This window comes from Aythya ferina (assembly GCF_964211825.1).
Source record: "Aythya ferina genome assembly, contig: HAP1_SCAFFOLD_95, whole genome shotgun sequence".
Classification (NCBI taxonomy): domain Eukaryota; kingdom Metazoa; phylum Chordata; class Aves; order Anseriformes; family Anatidae; genus Aythya; species Aythya ferina.
Window position 1 is genome coordinate 249306 of NW_028181423.1, and position 10127 is coordinate 259432.

The window sequence follows — 10127 nt, forward strand, 5'->3', positions numbered from 1 at the left end:
GAAACTGAAATGCCAAATGGAAGCTCTGAATGATCAATACACAGTAAAGGATGATGCGTTCTCTACTGAAGCATGCTGCTTCTGACGGCAGCTAAGATAATTAGCATTTGTAGAGGTTGACTTGAGGTTTGAAGTATAAGGCACCTATTTTTCTTTAAAAAATCAAAACTCAGATCTTTGGAGGGGAAGCATTTCTAGGTCAATGTTTCTAATTCCTTTCTGAAGAATGTCAGGACCAGGATACAAGTATACCTGCTCTAAGCTAAATATTGTTTTAGCTATCATCATTTTTAACCAGTCTCCTAATTTAAATGTTTGTGGATCGTACTATACACGTGAGATCAATTAGCATTGATACTTACTAGATGAATGGAATTCTGTGGCCATCACATCCTTTATCCCCATGCTTTCATTGTGGGAACCTCCTCCAGAAAGAAATGGTCTTGTTTGTTTTTTTTTTAGCTATTTAGCAACTGCAGAAAGTGTTTGTAATCTCCTTTATTCTAAGGGGGAGAAAAAAATCACCAAGAGTAGCATACCTTATATGTACACATCAGTGGGACTTAGTAGAGCTTTGTAGGGCCTTGTGCCATCTCCTTAGATCTGTGGTGGGCTGAACTCTAGGAAATAGCTTTCAGTGTGTGCTCTCAAATGAAGAAAGGGTTTTGGCACTGATTTAGAAGCTGTATTAATGGAAGAGAAAGAGACAAAGGCTATTCAGGAAAGTTAACAAACCTCTTTTGCCTTTCAGAGCATTTCAATCCTATTTTACAAGATGATATGTTTGACAGTGATGACGACGCATCCTTGGTTTCTGGAGATGAATTAAAAGATGGAATGCCTGACGGACCAGAGAAAAAACGCCTCTGTTTCAGCAGGTAAAGAAAGATAGATCCCTGTTACGTTTAAATTCTCAGGTCTGCTGAGTCTTTGTAAACAGTTCCAGCTGTTAAAAGTGCGAGGGGTGGTAGAGGAAGGGGCAACATCAAGTTTGTGTGTTGAAGGGGTGCTTGGTATTCACAAGAAGAAAGGGTGGAGGGACTAAAGTTGTAATGAAGTTGCTCTGAATGACCAAATTGAAAAGCCCAGGCTTCTCTTCGTAAGCCAAAGTGATCCGTAGACTACCAGAACACGTTGACTTAATCCATGGCATTCTTTGAAAGACTCAAGACCACATAAATGTGCAGTCTGTCCTTTTAGCTAAAAATACCCCAACTTTATGGGTTTGTGTTGCCACCTTTTGCCCTTCTGTTTTCCAGGATTGTTAAACCAGTAGTGAATTATGTAGCAGAAAGAAAACTGAGAAAGGGCTTGTTAAAACACCTTGAGAAAAAATTGAATGGTGTCTTTATTTGTTAAGCCACCAAGTTGTGTTAATCTTGTGCTATTTTAGTATGGAAGTCATGCAAGCCCACAGTTGGAAAGTTAGATCATGTTGTCACAGCTGGATCAGTTATTTTTCTCCGTTTCTATTGCTGTGCTGTCCAGAAGATTTTCTGTGCTTTAGAGCAAGGCTAAGTCTCTAGCATCTTTGATTTAAGCCAGCAGAGGTACAGCCTGATTGTAGTGGGGAAACAAATGCTCCTCACCAATTTATTTCCTAGTAGTAAAGCAAGATTGCAGGGATATTAATTTGCAGTCTTGGTTTAGTAAAGAATAGGAAACACAAGGGAAGAAGATGAAACAAAGGGAAGAAGATGAAACAATTGGAATGAGTGAATAACTTAACTGGAAATCTTACATGTATTTAATATACCGCTGCCATTTGGATTATTTGGGGAGGGAAAAGAAAGTCTATAGGAAAATTACTTGGAACATCTGTGTGTCTATTCAGCACCTCATCTATAAACTTGTTTTCTTAACTCTTGTTCTAGGAGTGCTTTCTGGGAACCAACATCATGCCAGCCCTGTCTGCTAATAGTAGGAAAAGAAGGGTATGGCCAGGTTTCTTACGTGGCACCCGTGGTGTTGCACGCTTTGGAGAAGTTTCCCGTTCACACCCTGGACCTTTCTGTTCTGCTTACAAACGTTGCACCGCCAGAAGAAATCTGCGGACAGGTACCTTTTTTTCTTTTTCTTCTCATCAGATTCACTGACTGTATGTAAAAGATCAATCGAGTTGCAAGTAAGGTGAGCAAAATTCATTGGTAATGGAGGTGGCCTTGTTTTAATGTGCTGGGATGTTTGCTTCTGTCTGAAAATCCCCTTTTCTTTTAGACAGCACCACAAACAATCTGGATGTTGTACATGTCGACATTTTCCATACCCAGTTTTACAGTGAGGCTGTTGCTAGCAGCTCAGGAAGCTGGGCGGTGTTGCTAATAAACATCTCTTTGTGGAAAGAAATGCTGTTCATGTCACTGGGATCCAGAAAGTAGTTCTCATTGCCTCCTAAGACTGTGTGCTCCCAGTAGATGGCTCTGTATCAGACTGCATGTCGGCTACTTTTTGTAGCCTTCTTCTAAATTATATTAGTAAGGCAACCAAGGTTTGGGGCTTCTGTTTATTTTGTTTTCGCACGGACATGCACAACTTGTGCTGTTGCAGTATGTGCAATAAAAGCATTAACATTCAGAAAACACTTCATTTGCACGGTGATGTGGTTTTAACTAGAAAAAATGACCAGATTTGGTGTTTTTACTTTTAGGCAGGAAATCCATTTTCTTGTTTGGCATCACTACCTTAAAATACTTTTACCTTTAGTGGAAACGTTTGAGAGCCATACAAGTAAGGACAGACATGTTACACGACTGAATACTGATGTGTCCCTTAAGAGGGACATTTCCTTTCTTTGTTATGCGATGATTGTGGCTGTGGCCATATAGCTACGGTGTCTAGCCACTGCCTGAATATATCCTTCCCATCTTCTGACTAGAGTTCTCCGAATACTGATAATCTGAAAGGGTGCACAGAGAAATTCCTTATGTGAAAGGATGCTTGCCACTCTGTTCACGTAGTTTCATTTCATGGGGCAGTCAGATGGCTATGTAGCTATGTATTAAGAGGTTCTTGTACGTGTTTTAGTTTTCTTACCCAAGCTTTCCTTTTCACTAGCTGATCCGAAATGCTCAGAAGACAGCACCAAGCACAATTTATGTCCCAGATATCCATTTATGGTGGGACAACGCTGGACCTGCCTTGAAACTTACTTTTCTAACTCTACTACGTAACATTCCAGCATTTTCGCCAGTTTTGCTGCTTGCTCCGTCTGATGTACGTCACTCAGATCTCCCAGAAGAGGTATTTGTCAATACTTTTCTTACTATTTCTTCAGTGTCTTGTAATTTATGAATGCTTTCAACATCAAAATGCTGTGCTTTCTTAAATGCATGCTGTTATTACTCAGTCACCCTAACAAATCACTTAAAATTTGCTTAGAGAAAAAGAATACTGTGAAAGCATCTGCTTAAGGTTTTTTCTGAGTCAAGCAAGTGACTTTCACCCCTTTCTCACGCATGCAAATAATAAATTAATACAATAATTCTGATTGCTACAAAGTGGTTCAGTCAAGAATATGAAGTGCTTGAAATGACAAGAGGATGTTTTTACTGAAGAGATTTCTTCTGACAGTCTGCCATTCCATGCTATGTTGGGTAAACTGCTAATAATGCAATTTAGTAGAGAATTTAAACACTTTGATTAAAAATAAATAAATAAATCAGTTTCTTTCTTCATATAGGCCAAAGCTTTCAAAGCTGGAATGCTGAGTTCCAATTTCTGCTAAAGTAACTTTGGAATCGAATTCTAGTTGTATTCCTAAATAAACTGTAGTAAAAGTAGGTGCAGAACTTCATTGACTTCTGAGAGTTTACATTAAGGGAAGGTGCCCAAAACAGGACCACGCTGTTGTCATTCTGATGATTTGGTCTCAGTCATCGGGGGAAGAGAACGGGTCTTACCTAGACGTGTTTATTATCAACTGCTTTGAAAGTGCTTGAGTTCCCACAGAAGTTTTTGTACAGGCTGTAAATTCCTTCTAAAATAAGTAGTGAAATTCCTCACCTACCTTTTATTACTAGAACTTGAAAATGGAGGAAGACGTAGAGGTACTAACTACTTCAGACACCTTTTGGTAGAGAAATAAAAACTCAGCAAAAAGCCCTCACTTGTCTGCTGAAGCCTTTCTTTTCCCTCTATAGCCATAAAGGTTCTAAGTAAAGGATGCAGCAAGGCAAGTAAATACAAAGGAGGCGCTGTTGGATGTGGTGAAAGCCATTACTTTACCAGTGTAGCGTACAATCCCTTCAGCGAGCTTTAATTCTACAGGTGATTCTTAAAGGTGATATTTGAATTTGCCGTGCCAACCTGTGAAAATGTAGCGTTTTAAGGCCAGGAAGATAACTTTTTTCAGTTTGTGTTCTTCAGGTTATTCTTAATTTGAAAAGGTACTCGTCTTTTTGGAATAGAAGATGAGTTTTTTGTGGCCTTAAATCTGAAATGTCTCTCCTCCTTCTGCTTTAGATCCAAAAATTATTTAATACGGAATTTGGAGAAGTGTGCAATATTGAGTTGCCTGGTAGGGCAGAGAGAGCAGCCTTTTTTTGAGGACCTAATTCTAAATGAAGTGGCTAAGCCTCCTGTAAAGAAAAGAGGTGAGGAGGATATGAGAAGTACATCTAAAACTTTCCTATCGAAGTTACTAGCTCGTTGGTCTTTGCTTTGGTGGTCATTTTCTGTCAGTAATTTGTCATATGCTTGTATTTGAGTACTGTAAATTGGCTAATTTTTCCTGATGAATTGAAGTTGATCGGACATTGGAAGTTGTGCCTGTAGCACCACCAGCTGAGCCTCAGAAGCCACAAGAGGAAGAAGTAAAGATGCTGGAGGAGGAAGAGAAGGATACCTTGCGTGACCTTAGAATTTTCTTGAGGGACGTTACTCACAGACTTGCCACTGACAGACGTTTCAGGGAATTTGCAAAGCCCGTTGACCCACAGAAGGTAAAGTAGTGCTGATCCGTGTGTGTCTGTAACTTCTCAGTGTTCATACTTCTCAGCGTTTTGGGGAAGGTTCAACTTTGTTTTTAGGGCTGCACTGTTAGGATTTTGCAAGAAGCAGAGGCAGTGCTTTTACTTCTGCTGACTCTCAAATGTGTCTTATGGGATTATTCGCTGAAAGCCCTGGTTTCATTCTAAAAAGCCAGTCCAAATGCCAACACAGTTTGCTCGTGAAAAAGCTTTGATACGTAGGCGTGTCACAGCACTGAAAAGCACAGAGATCTTTCCTTATAATGACAAACAGTATTTACAGGAGTACTTGAGTGAAGTCTGAAGCCCCTTCTTGGACTGTCAGTTCCTGTGGGAACAGGAATAGGAGCAGCAGTTTGTAAAACTAAGTTTTGAGATCCTGTTCTCTGTTTCATCTGGAACTCCTCAATAGGAATCAACCATAAGTGCAGTGTGTTTTCTTTTTCCTCCAATTGGCTGCTTAGATGCCTTTTTCTCCTTAATTTATGAGATAAGCCTAAACTAGGGGCGTATATTTCAAAGACAGATGTAACTTGAATGTACCTGGGGATCAGCAAAGTCGTCTTCATGTGGGCCTCCACTGGCTTTTCTTCCCCTTTTCTCCTAGGTTCTTGAGCTGTGAAAAATCTAGACAGATACATATGTCCTCATCTGAACTGGTCATTAGTCTCCTCTTCTGGTCTGAGGGAAGAAATGAGCACCTCAGGGCCCAGTTATCTCATTCTAAAGTAGATGCCTGCAATAGGTACTTCACAGGTGCAATTCATGCACCTTTTCCTCAATGTCGACAACAAAGAGAATGCCGGATGGCTTGCTCAGCTTTCACTGTTGTGATTTTCTGAAGCAAAGTGAAATGAATCTCCCACCCTCAGTGTTTCTTCTCTACCATGCACGTGCTTCTGACCTCCCTACTTCTTGTTGTCCTCTCGTGGCCGCTCTAATGAAAAATGAAAAAGCCCTTCCATTTTTGAGAAGCAAACTGGTTAATTTCAGCATCTTCTGATGCATCGCAAATGTTCAGAGTTTTTAGGAAGTCGTTTATTTAAAGTCTTCAGAATAATTTTGGTAGACAGTGTGCAAGGTTAAGAAAACCTCTGAATGCTTGTATTTGATCTGCAGGTACCTGACTATGCCACAAGGATTAAAGAGCCGATGGATCTTTCAACAGTTCTGACTCAAATTGACTCGCGCCAGTACCTCACTGCCGGAGACTAGCTGAAGGACATCGATCTAATCTGTAACAATGCCTTAGAGTACTACCCGGATCAAAGATCTACAGGTGAGGATGTGCTTTTTAGCCCTAGTTTAAAAAATCTGTCAAACATATAGATGGATAAATGCTGTGTGCAGACAATAGACTTCGGATGGATTAGATGATTTTGGACGTCCAGACTGTAAATATTTTATCATTTTGCTACTTGGGCATGGAATTGTGATATAAGTGTTCCCAAGGAACTAGTGCTTTTGTTTTAATTAACTTCGATGTTGTTATGCTGAAAATATTCACTGAGAGAACCTTTTGGAACCAACCTATGAAGAAAGCAATTTTCTTCTGTGATCAAAACAGTTTCATTGGTTGGTAGACAACATTCAGTTAAAGTGTGTAAAATTTCAGATCGTCACAGCGCCTATGTTTTGGAAGGCACTGCATATTCAATGGTGAGGAACGAAACGGATACAGAGTTTGGATGACTTTGTGAACCAATTAAAGAATCTCGTGAGAAAAGAGGTATGTGCTTTAACGCTAAGGATTTGAAGACTTGTCTCTGCATTTGTAACTGAAAATGCACGACAAAGATCTTTGGTATCTATTCTTTCTTGCAAGGTTGCACCTCTGCAGCGTGTGCTCCATGCGACAACTCCAAGTCACCACAGCAGAACCCTGCTACTGAAGACGAGAAACCAGATGAAGAGAGTAATGAAAATGAGGAGATGCCAGTGGCACCTGTAGATGCCAGTACACCCATTTCTAATGGCAAGTTGCATTTTATTCAGCTGCTCTTGTCGTTCATACCTTCTCTGTTCTTGAGGCGCAACAGGTGTCTCTGATGCCTGGCTCTTTATGGCAGAGGTATTTTGTTTTCAAATTGACTTCCAAATGGGAGAGAGAAATCCAGAGGTCATTCATTCAATATAGCGATGAATTAAAGTTCAAAGAAAGTTGGTTCATTTGATGTACTCTTACTGGAACTTCATTTTGTAAACAGAACGACCCCTCACTCAAGGATATCACAGCTTCCCTCCCGTACTAAAAATGATAGTACTCACCCTTGTAGGAGCAGCAATGTGAAGAAGGTCAAGGGCAGTAAGAAGGGTTCGAAGCTTTGATATAACAAGCCTTTCACTTTTTTTGACAGAGCTCCTAATAAGCATCTTTAGCAAGGTCTGGAGATGGGAGAAAAACTCAAACTAGATTTTAATTCTAGGATGTAGAATGTCAAGCTTGACTGTTCCTCTGAACAGTCAATTGAATTTAAATTTTTTTAATTTAAATTAATTAGTTTATTTTTTTTAATTTAAATTCAACTGAATTAAAAGTTTTGAATTTAAATTCCAATTGAATTTATTGAAAAAAATTCCAATTGAATTTAATGTTTTGTTGTTGTAGTTTTTCACGAAACACTAAGTTTATGTGAAAGGTTTTGCTGCAATATCTTTTTGCCAAGGATATTAAGCTTAAGTTATCCACAAGAAAACGGTGGGGAAAGGGAACCTTTAGTTTTGAAAGCTTTTTTTTTTTTTTTTTTTTTTCTCTCCAGGTTTTTCTTGAGCACAGCAGCGTTTCAGTGTCTGCCTGCCATTAGTTGCCCCACTACCAAGTCAGGAGGGTCAATTAAACTTGCGTGAGGCAGAATTTCTTTATCTGAATCTACGTGGTTCACATAAATATATTCTTGTTTCCTTCTTTCCCTAGGATTATTCTTCTCCCAGTATTGAATGTTTCAACGGACACCGTTTAAGATCAATGAGCAAAAGCATCCTGCGGTGTTCAGTCTCCAGCTTTGAAGAAAGTATGGCGATACTGAGGGGAAATGTCAAGAGAAGACGCTTTTCAAGGTACTGTATTTCTATATGTTCAATCTCTGTTTGATTTGTAGATTGAAAAGCAAGAGAGAAAGCATGTGCAGTGAGTTGTGGCCTGATAAACCTCCGGCTAAAATCAGCAGAGGCCTATGAGCATGCTGATGGCGTACCAGTACCTTAAAACTAGAATCCCTCTTCTCAGTGAAAGTTTTCCGCTTTTCTAAAACAAACCTGTTTTTTTCCCCAACCCCTTTGAGGTGTTGTTGTGGTTTAACCCGGCCGGCAGCTAAACACCACACAGCCCTTCTGCAACCCTCCCACCTCCCTCTCTGGGATGGGGGAGAGAAACGGGACAGTGAAGCCCGCGAGTTGAGATAAAGGCAGTTTATTAAGACAGGAAAATAATAATAATGATGATGATGATGATGATAGTACTGCTACTAGTAATGTGTACAAAACAAGTGATGTACAATGCAGTTGCTCACTACCCGCTGACCAGTGCCCAGCGTAACCCCTAGCAGCCCGGCTGCCCCGCCCTATCCATGGTGCAGCGTGTTGCCATAAGGCATAGAATTCTTTGGCCAGTTGGGGTCGGCCATCCTGAGTCTGTCCCCTCGCAGCTGTTGCTGTGCGCCGATTCTGATCGCCAGTAGGACAGTGAGACACCGAAAGGTCCTTGGCTTGTTGTAAGTACTGCTCTGCAGCAATTGAAACATCGGGGTGGTATCAGCACTCTTCTAAACATCCTTTCACACATCCTCAGCCAAAACATAGCAACCTACCCGCTACTAGGAGGAGAACTAACTCTGTCCTAACAGAAACCAGGACATGTATCTTTTCCACTTGGGTGCTATTGCTCATAATTTTGAGAATTCAACATGAGCAAGCTAGGAAATGTGGGTACATACAGAACCGCGTGTATATGGCACACAACAGACTTGGGATGTGGATCCTGCGTGAGGCCTACAGGCTTCTCTTTGTATACCATGGAGCACTGGCTTGTAAACATGGTGAAATTTCCCATCCTTGATGGGTCTAATACAACAAGTCTTTTCTCCCTTTTCTGCCCTGTCCTCTTTCTTAATGTAGGCAGTTGAGAAAGCCAAAATTGGAACGAAAAAAAGAATATAGCACAGATAAGTGGCTGTAAGTCCCCGGGATACCTATTTATGCTGGTTACTGAAGAGGATGGCACTTGGTCACTCCATGGCTTTCATTTGATCCTAGCAGCACAGTGGTATAGCTCTTCCCTTCCCCTTGTCCTCTTAGCTCTTTTAATGATAGTGCAAGCAACAAACCTGTGCCAAAGGGTGCTGTATGGCAAACAATGGGCAGGCTTTTTTCTAAAAAGCACGAGTTTGAGTTATGTGGTGTTTGGGTGTTTCTCTTGAAACGATTCTTCCCTCCTTGAGCTGTTAGATCCTAATGCAGGAAATGGAAGTGCTGCATGCATAAACAGAGTAATCAAACATACACCTCTTAGGAAGAGGCTTGCAATGTCCTAGTGTTTGTTTTGAGCACTGGTAGATACAGTTTGACATGAATGGAGTGAAAACACCTTAGAGAAAGGTGTTGATTGTTCTCACTTTTCCAAGAAATAAGTGGAGTAGATTTCCCTCCTGCATGGAACAAAAGTTGCACGTTTGTTTTTGTCTGGCTAGCTTTCAGTCTCTTTAAAAATCTCCCTACAGGTCCCAGTTTTAAGTAGACAGTTTAAACGTGCAGAGCGATAAAGAAGTGGAATGCAGTGGTTGTGACACCAACTTCTGATCTGAAATGTAAAGAAAACTCAATCCACTTCAGGGTGCCTTTTTTGTCTGTCTGTTTCCATTTTACAAGAGCAACGGTGAAATAAGGAGAATCCCATCTTCACTGTTTCAAAAGACTTTGTTTCTGCGTTTCAGTCACCAGAACATTGAGGAGTAGAGCTGGTGCAAAAACTGTGAGACGAGTCCACGGAGAAAACAGGGACTTGGAGCTGCGCCGCAGCTGTAGAGTCGGACACAGTCGGTACTCGACTACTAACTCGTCCATTCTATTTGACAAACTTATGACAAAGTAAGTCATCTTTTCTTGCAGACCTCTTAGAATGATCTTTCTTCGCAAGCCTTTGCACTATGGCATGATGTTGGCCTC